Below are 9,792 nucleotides of genomic sequence, written 5' to 3'. Positions count from 1 at the left end.
TCTAGTTAACAAAACACACAGACTCGGAGAGGAACAAAGCACAAACTGAGCGTGACTTTACCTTCTGGATTCTTTTCTCGACTTTATTTCTTACATAATTTTTAGTAAAAATGTGAAAATAGTTAAATATTCGTCTAATGCACTTGACACATTTCTTTAACACAATTATTTTCTTACAACATTATAATGTTTTCTGTCATTGTTAGCACTTTTTTAAAGAGGACATTTAAGCTTCATTTGTCTTCTTATTTTTTTCCTGAGGATCGGAGTTCCATGTGACTTTTCAATATAAATACTACATTACTTGTAACAATTATTAACAAAAGGTTTACATGAAGTAATTGTATTTTGAATGCTATTAATCGCTTCCTGAAGCAAAATAAAATCAATCCAAGAATAACAATAATTACCAACTGATGAAACTGTTTCTGTTATGCCACTTGCTGTGGCGTCACTTTGGTTGCAAGTCACTCCTGCACCAAACATCAGTTAAATAAGAGCAAATATTGAAGTTACTCTATAACGAATTTGGAATTATGCTTCGTGCAAGTGCGCTTAAAGACACTCTAATACAATTCATTTGCATTGTTAAAAACTACACTTAATCTCTGTAATTTCGTCCATTTCCTATATTAAAGAGTATACTTAATCTGAAGTTATACTGTCACCAGAAACCTCCTTACTTCCTTCCTCAAATCCACTAGGTCAGTGTCTAACACTTTGTAGTCTGTAATGGTGACATAGGGCATCTGTGTACACTCATATTTAAATGGCCACCACCTGGTGGCTAGCGTACCACAGGGAATTGCACAAGCCTCTTTGTGGAAACAAACCTCAGAAAGGAATGTATATGAAGAATTAGCCATTTCACACCAATTTACTTGAACTTTGTAATTACAACTTTTCTCTCAACATTATGGCTATAGTTCGACACTGAGTTAACACAGACTTCCCTAAATGGGAAGCAGTCAGGTTCGAGAATGGGGCATGTAAGAGCTACAAAAAGCAATATTTGGAATATCGATCGCCACTGGCCATTGGAGTGGGAAGGATTGAGAGCATTGAAGCTGCCAACCCTAAAATCCGAATATACTGCCAATACTGTATTTAGTTTCACCATTTGTAGAAATGAGTGAGCTAATGTGAAACTAGAAATCACCTTCCATTAACTATCCAATAATACTTGCTTACTCAGACAGAAATCTGAACTGTGCATCATATAATGGGACAGCATAAACAATATAAATTAACAATGATGTGCCCAAAACTGCAGTGGCCAAACGTTTCATTGCTTGCAACCCTAAATGTAGAACTTTAATATTATATTCCTGTTAATATACACATCATATAGTCACAGTCAGGGCACATGCTGTTGGAATAAAACCACACATGATGTTGTCAAAGTTACTTGGTGCTTACCAATAATGAAATCATGCTCCTCATCTTTTTCTTTTTTTTTGGCTTAAGTACGGTAACATTATTATTGTGATCAGACTTTCACAACTGTCTCTCTGCATTTCAAAGAATATATAGGATATTTTTCAACATGCACACAAAATTAACTAATAATTTCTTTTAGTAGGCTATAATATAACTTATTTACAACCATATAGTTGCAACATAATTTTTTGAAATAAGTCTGTATGGGTGCCAGTTGGACTGGCAGACACACCACTTCCTGTGGCTGTAGCACAACAAACAGTACTAAAACCGACACTTTTTGTAGAGATCTTTGATATAGTCTAAAACTGAATCTGCACATTATCCTAATATACAGGTATAAATATCAAAGCTACAATACTGTATACTAGCTTCAGAAGCACTGAAACCACAATGGCAATTGCTCGATTTACTTCTGACACTAATTAGTGAGGGTGAATGAACGTGGTACCAAATAGTTAAAACGACTTTATCTTTTATGACATAACTAAAAGTGGCTTCACTTGAGTGATGACACAGTAATCGGGGTGCTGCAATTTCTGCATAGTTACACAGTTTTCTATATGGTGTCTGTGTCAACTGAAATTATTGAGGCAGGTATTATGTAGTAGTAAAGAGTGTGGCATTCGAATAATTAATTACACATGAAAGAAAATGCGAAGGATACCAAAACGGATTTCAGGCAGGAATAAAATGGAAATCACACATTCACCTTTAAAAGAATTACCATTCAAACCTGAAAATTGTTTTATAAAACATTTCTGAATTACAAAAACAAATTTAGAGTACTTCTTGAATCATGTATCAAGCTCCATTTAAAGATGAGGAACACAAATTTTGCATGCAAACCCAGTTTGCCTGAAACTGCAGGTAATAGATACTGGCATGTCAGCGTTATAGTGCCTCTACAGCATCCTCAAAAATTCATTTTTGGGGTACTTACATGAGATGCTGGATGATGTTTACAGACGTAGCAATCATAATAAAATTTCTATCTGTGGACCACTTTCGAATAACAAGAACAAATGTTGCATAGTTGTAGAGCTGCATATTGGACACCATTTAAAAATCCGATACTCATATTAAAGATGCATTAGAAGTTCGAGTGAAACTGCAAATGACACTTCGATATCTGACATGTGGCATTTACCTGTCATCTCTTCAATATTTATATCATGTCCCCAAATACAAATTTTTAAATTCTGGCATGTTCTGTTCCATGTTGTGTACTATGACCAGAAGATACAATTGAGAGCTAATATTTTTTCATCCTTGCACCCAATGTCAGTTAAAAATGACAAAACAATAATGTTACTCTATAATACATTTTGTAGTTATGCTTTGATCAAGTGCAATATAATATAATTGAACATTGAATATCCATGTTCCTGTATTAAAAGCTAGAGTCAAGTTGAAAGTATATTGCCAACAGTAACCTTCTTTACTTCCTTTCTGAAATTCACTGGATAGATGCTCAAATGTACGTAACCAGTACTATGATCTGAATACATTTGCCAATATTGTGTTGACGTTCCACATTTGTAGAATTCAGTGAGCTGCAGTAAAACTACAAATCCCCTTCCACTAATTACACAATGACACATGCTTACACACAACCAGAACCTACCCATGTGCCTGATAGCACAGATATGATACATTTCCACCACATAGATTAACCATTTTTACTCATATCTGCAATCTCAAAAAACTTAAGCTATGAACAACTTCGAAAGTAGGAAGTTGATATATGCTCCTACTGAAATAATGTAACTAAAAACATACATATCATGTTGTAAGAATTGCTTGGTACTCACCTTGTACACAACCTACAGAATGATACCACACTTTATATCTTCTTGTTGTCTCACTTGCTAAGCAGTGTAATAACAGTATTTCTACCCAACTTTCTCAGATTATCACAACATATTTTAAAGAAAATACAGATTGTTTTTCTAACAGAAAAAAAACAAGCAAACACCATCCAAACAGGCCTTGAAGGTTCAATAGTACTGACTGGCCGCCATGTCATCCTCAATCTTTAGGCATCATCAGAAGGGGATATGGAGGGACACATGGTGAGTACACCACTCTCCCAGCCATTGTCAATTTCCGTGAGCAGCTTTTGTAGACACATAAAATAAAATAACAGGTTTCTAGAGTACAATTTTTTCATGTAGTGCCAAACATTTTCAGCAAACAATCTTTTTAGGTGCCAGATAAATCTGTACACACGCCACTCTTCGAAGATTTTAACAATTTGTTATGTTCATTGAATAGACATAGTGATTAATTCTTATTTTGGCTTTTGGCACAAATAAATGACAACTGTAGACAATTTCCCGTGTACCTACATCAACATCTATGCTCAGTAGGCCAGCCTGAAGTCAATGGCACAGGGTATGTCCAAATACCAGTTATTAGTGTTTCTTCCCATTTCATTCCCTTGGAACATGGGAAGCATGACTGTTTGAACGCCTCTGCATGTGCTGGAATTATTCTAATCTTTCCCTCACTATACCTATGTTATTGATACATAAGGGGTTATAATATATTCGCATAGTCATCATTCAAAGTCGGTTCTTGATACTTTGTTAGTAATCTTTCTTAGGATAGTTTATGTCTGTCTTCAAATTCTGCAGTTCAGCTTCTTCAGCATCTTTGTGACACTTTCACAAAGCTCAAACAAACCTGTGTCCATTTGTGCTGCCCTTCTCTGTATGCTTTCAATATCCCCTGTTAGCCCTTTCTGGGACAGGTCACACACACTTGAACAATATGCTAGAACCAATCACATGACTGATTTGTAAGGAATTTCCTTTGTAGACTGATTGCACTTCCCCAGTATTCTACCAATAAACTGGAGTCTACCCTCTGCTTTTGCACCGACTGAGCCACCTCATATTCCTACAAAGGGTTATACCCAGGTATTTGTATAGCTCGCCTCATTGGTATTATAGTCATAGGATACTACACTTTTTCGTGTTGAAGTGCACAGTGTTATGTTTCTGATCATTTAAAGCAAGTTGTCAGTTATTACATGCCTTTGAAATCTTATCACGATCTGGCTGAAAATTTACACAGCTTCTTTCAGACAGTACTTCATTACGGATGACTGCATCATCTGCAAAAAGTCTGAAGTTACTGTTAATATTGTATTCAAGGCCATTAATATACGCTATGAACAGCAAGAGCCTAACACACTTCCCTGGGGCACATCTGAAGTTATTACTACATGTAACGACGACTCTCCATCCAAAATAACATGCTGCATCCTCCCTACCAAAATTCCTCAATCCAGTCGCAAAGTTCAATTAATACTCCATATGAATGTACTTTTGATAAAAAGCACAGGTGTGGAACTGAGTCAGATGCTTTTCGAAAATCAATAAATACTGCATCTACCTGACGGCCTTGATCCAAAGATTTTAGTATGTCATGTGAGAAAAGAATGAGTTGGTTTCACATGACTGATATTTTCGGAATCCTTGCTGGCTGGCATGGAGGAGGTAATTCTGTTCGAGATACCTCATCATGTTTGGGCTCAGAGTATGTTCTAAGATCCTAAAACAAATGGATGTCAAGGATGCTGGACCGTAACTTTGTGGATTACTTCTACTACCATCTTATAGATGGACGCGACCTGTGCTTTCTTCAAACTGCTGGGCACTTTGTTTTGTTTGAGGCATCTGTGACAGATTTTAGTTAGAAGGGGGGCTAACTTACCGTAAATTCGGTGTAGAATCTGACAGGGATTTCATTGGGCCCTCGAGCTTTACTCAAGTATAACGATTTCAGTGGTTTATCAGCACCACTGACACTAGTACTTAGTTCCCTCATCTTTTCAGTGTTATGAGGACTAAATTGGGACATTTCTCCTGGGTTTTTCTTTGAAATGGAAAATCTGAAAACAGAGTTAAGCATTTTAAATTTTGCTTCGCTACCCTCAGTTTCAGTTCCTGTTTCCTTCGCTAGGGACTGGACAGTAACTTTTGTGCCACTAACAGCCTTTACATACAATCAGAATTGCTTTGGGGTTCGTGAAATATCATTTGACAACAATGCCCGGCAATTCCTGCCCATCAGTACGTGAGGTCTGCCTGGTCTCGGTTTATCTATGTTTATTCCTTCATAGCTCCACGTCAGAGTCACAGCATCGATATTGGACGTGGGTAGCTGACAGAACATTTGACAATATTCTGCTGTGGTAGTCATTGAAAGCCTCACACATTGATCTCTTGACAGACAAATGCGTTTTATTCAGCAATTCTCTAGCTACAGCTCTATGCTTTGTTTTACATCTATGACACAGTACTCTATTTCTTTTGCTGTTTCTTTACAGTAACTGTATACTGTAGAGATTGCCTCCCATTATGAACTGTTCTACTGGGTACATATCTGTCCAGTGCATGCTCAACTATTCTTTTAAACTTGAGCCAGCATTCCTCTACATACTGCTGCCCTGTGCTTAAACTTTCAGTTCCTCATTGAGATATGACACTACTAATTTTTTTATCTGCTTTACTGAATACACACACACACACACACACACACACACACACACACACACACACACACACACACATATACAGGGTGTTTCAAAAATGACCGGTATATTAGAAACGGCAATAAAAACTAAACGAGCAGCGATAGAAATACATCGTTTGTTGCAGTATGCTTAGGACAACAGTACATTTTCAGGCGGACAAACTTTCGAAATTACAGTAGTTACAATTTTCAACAACAGATGGCGCTGCAAGTGATGTGAAAGATATAGAAGACAACGCAGTCTGTGGGTGCGCCATTCTGTACATCGTCTTTCTGCTGTAGCGTGTGCTGTTCACAATGTGCAAGTGTGCTGTAGACAACATGGTTTATTCTTTAGAACAGAGGATTTTTCTGGTGTTGGAATTCCACCGCCTAGAACACAGTGTTGTTGTAACAAGACGAAGTTTTCAACGGAGGTTTAATGTAACCAAAGGACCGAAAAGCGATACAATAAAGGATCTGTTTGAAAAATTTCAACGGACTGGGAACATGACGGATGAACGTGCTGGAAAGGTAGGGCGACCGCGTACGGCAACCACAGAGGGCAACGCGCAGCTAGTGCAGCAGGTGATCCGACAGCGGCCTCGGGTTTCCGTTCTCCGTGTTGCAGCTGCGGTCCAAATGACGCCAACGTCCACGTATCGTCTCATGCGCCAGAGTTTACACCTCTATCCATACAAAATTCAAACGCGGCAACCCCTCAGCGCCGCTACCATTGCTGCACGAGAGACATTCGCTAACGATATAGTGCACAGGATTGATGACGGCAATATGCATGTGGGCAGCATTTGGTTTACTGACGAAGCTTATTTTTACCTGGACGGCTTCGTCAATAAACAGAACTGGCGCATATGGGGAACCGAAAAGCCCCATGTTGCAGTCCCATCGTCCTTGCATCCTCAAAAAGTACTGTTCTGGGCCGCCATTTCTTCCAAAGGAATCATTGGCCCATTTTTAAGATCCAAAACGATTACTGCATCACGCTATCTGGACATTCTTCGTGAATTTGTGGCGGTACAAACTGCCTTAGGCGACACTGCGAACACCTCGTGGTTTATGCAAGATGGTGCCCGGCCACATCGCACAGCCGACGTCTTTAATTTCCTGAATGAATATTTCGATGATCGTGTGATTGCTGTGGGCTATCCGAAACATACAGGAGGCGGCGTGGATTGGCCTCCCTATTCGCCAGACATGAACCCCTGTGACTTCTTTCTGTGGGGACACTTGAAAGACCAGGTGTACCGCCAGAATCCAGAAACAATTGAACAGCTGAAGCAGTACATCTCATCTGCACGTGAAGCCATTCCGCCAGACACGTTGTCAAAGGTTTCGGGTAATTTCATTCAGAGACTACGCCATTTTATTGCTACGCATGGTGGATATGTGGAAAATATCGTACTATAGAGTTTCCCAGACCGCAGCGCCATCTGTTGTTGAAAATTGTAACTACTGTAATTTCGAAAGTTTGTCTGCCTGAAAATGTACTGTTGTCCCAAGCATATTGCAACAAACGGTGTATTTCCATCGCTGCTCGTTTAGTTTTCATTGCCGTTTCAAATATACCGGTCATTTTTGAAACACCCTATATATATATATATATATATATGCTTGTTTCAGTTATTCTTTGTACTTTGTTAGTGATTTGCTGCCACAACCATATCAAGTTCACTGATGTGGACATCCTCAAAGAGGTCAGGTCTCTTTGTTGCCGTTAGAAACAATATATTTTCATCATGCGTGAGGTTCCTAACTGTCTGTTCTAGTTAGTTTTCAGAGAAGGCAACGGGACCGATGACCTCACTGTTTGGTCTCCTCCCCCAAATTAACCAACAAACGACTTTAATTTTTTTCCTAGCAGATATGCAGCTCTGATTCCAAGAATGTTAGAACGACCTCCGTGGTAGGTTCTCTCTTCCGCATTTATTGACTTTGACCACAGCAGTGGATGGCTGTAGAGTTTAGTAGTTCATTGTAGTGATGGGCTAAACTGCGATTTTCCGATATCAGTGATTTCTGTGAATGCTACTTTTCAGTATCTGTTATTCTTAACTGTGATTTGTCGCAGTTAAGAGTCGCAGTTAAGGAACCTAAGTCGCGTATCCCTCCGCCACTGCTACTGCTACTTCCGCGATTTCTGCGACTTCTGCTGCTTCTGCGATTTCTGCGATTTCTGTGACTTCTGCTACTTCTGCGATTTCTGTGACTTCTGCGATTTCTGTGACTCCTGCGATTGCTGCGACGTACCACCGTATGAAAAAGTTACATCTGTCCACACAGAAAATTGCATCTCAACAAACCTGTCATTGGTAAGTATGTTTTACGTTTATTCTTCCGTTGGCTTTAATTTTGTATTAAAGAAACAACTGTGAAAATATTAATAGTGTAATTAATATGTAAGTAGCCGCACAGTACCGTAATAGTTCGTGTTTAGAAAATGAATTCTAACATATTGTTATGTTCATAGGTACCTGAACTACATTTCAGTCACTCAGTAAAGTGATAAATCAAAATATCATTGTCAACAGATCTGAAGAAATTGCCAGTCTTTAGACCGTTTTCGTCAGACGACAGGTTAGTTTCTAAGCGTTTTGATGGACTTAATTACTTCAGTGATATCGTTCTTGCGAATGTGATTTAGCAAATGTGATATAGCAAATATTAGCAATCTACTCTGTCAATTATATTGCTAGTAATTAGTGACAGCAAAAATTGTTTAATAATCCTTGTGTTTTTGCAGACGCAGTTCTGACTGATTACTGGTTGCTGTACATATCTATCCACATCAAGGCTGTTGAGAGAGACTCGTGAAGATTCAAGATAGCTCTTAGAGGATTTGCAGTTTAAAAGTGAAATAATTATGAAATAAGTGTATGACTGATTAAAGTGTTTTATTGAAGTTGTTGTGCGATTTTAAAGGAATAATAAATGTTAAATACATTGAGTGAATAATAAAAATCTCATTTTCCACATGTTAAGCCGTCCTATACCCGTAATTTTCCGCCACTTATTTATTGGTAAACACCTGTTGGAGAGTGACATGCCGCCCCCCCCCCCCCCTTCTCCTCAATCTTGGTGTGACACTGACCTGTAACATATCCCGAAGTCTACAATATGCATTTTGAGGCTGTTGATATGAAAGTGGGAAGTACAGATCTTCCAGTTAAATCAGGAATAGCTTAAGTGCATTACTTGAAAGTGACACAGGAAAAGCTTACTTATGTAGGTGGTAGTAGTGTCGGCAAAAAGTTCTTGTGTGTGAAGTTGCCATGTAGAACACCAGGTGTAAAACTTTTGTCCCGAGTCTTGAACTGTGAGGCATTCATATGACTGTTTTCATTTCTCTACACTTATACAGATGTCTGAGTTCTGCTGTGTTAACATTGCAAAGTCCTGTAGGCATGTGGAGTATTAACCAAAACTGTCATATTGGAAGCAGAATCAAACACATTTGTTACGTTACTCGATATTTTCAGGAGAAAAAGGCAATGTCGCTTCTTATTAATATAATACATTCAGAGTCACAGCAGTATTTGACGAACCATAACTGATGCTGAATGTGCATGTCGTCATATAATATGAAGGGCTTGTTTCAGTAGTGGTACAAGTCCATTACCTACACTTTTCTGTCTATAATGCTTCTGAAATTAGTGATCCAAACAAACATAAATAAAGGCTCATCTCTAGCAAGAAGCCATATGGTGAATATTTCTGGTATCTCAACTGCAGATTTTTCAGCACTCATTAAAATTAACAAAAATGGACTTGTACCACTATTGAAATAAGCCCTTCACATGCACACACAGC

The sequence above is a fragment of the Schistocerca serialis genome, unplaced genomic scaffold (assembly GCF_023864345.2).
Source record: "Schistocerca serialis cubense isolate TAMUIC-IGC-003099 unplaced genomic scaffold, iqSchSeri2.2 HiC_scaffold_1407, whole genome shotgun sequence".
Lineage (NCBI taxonomy): Eukaryota > Metazoa > Arthropoda > Insecta > Orthoptera > Acrididae > Schistocerca > Schistocerca serialis.
The sequence above is the reverse complement of the archived record's forward strand: the minus strand, read 5'-3'. Positions refer to the sequence as shown.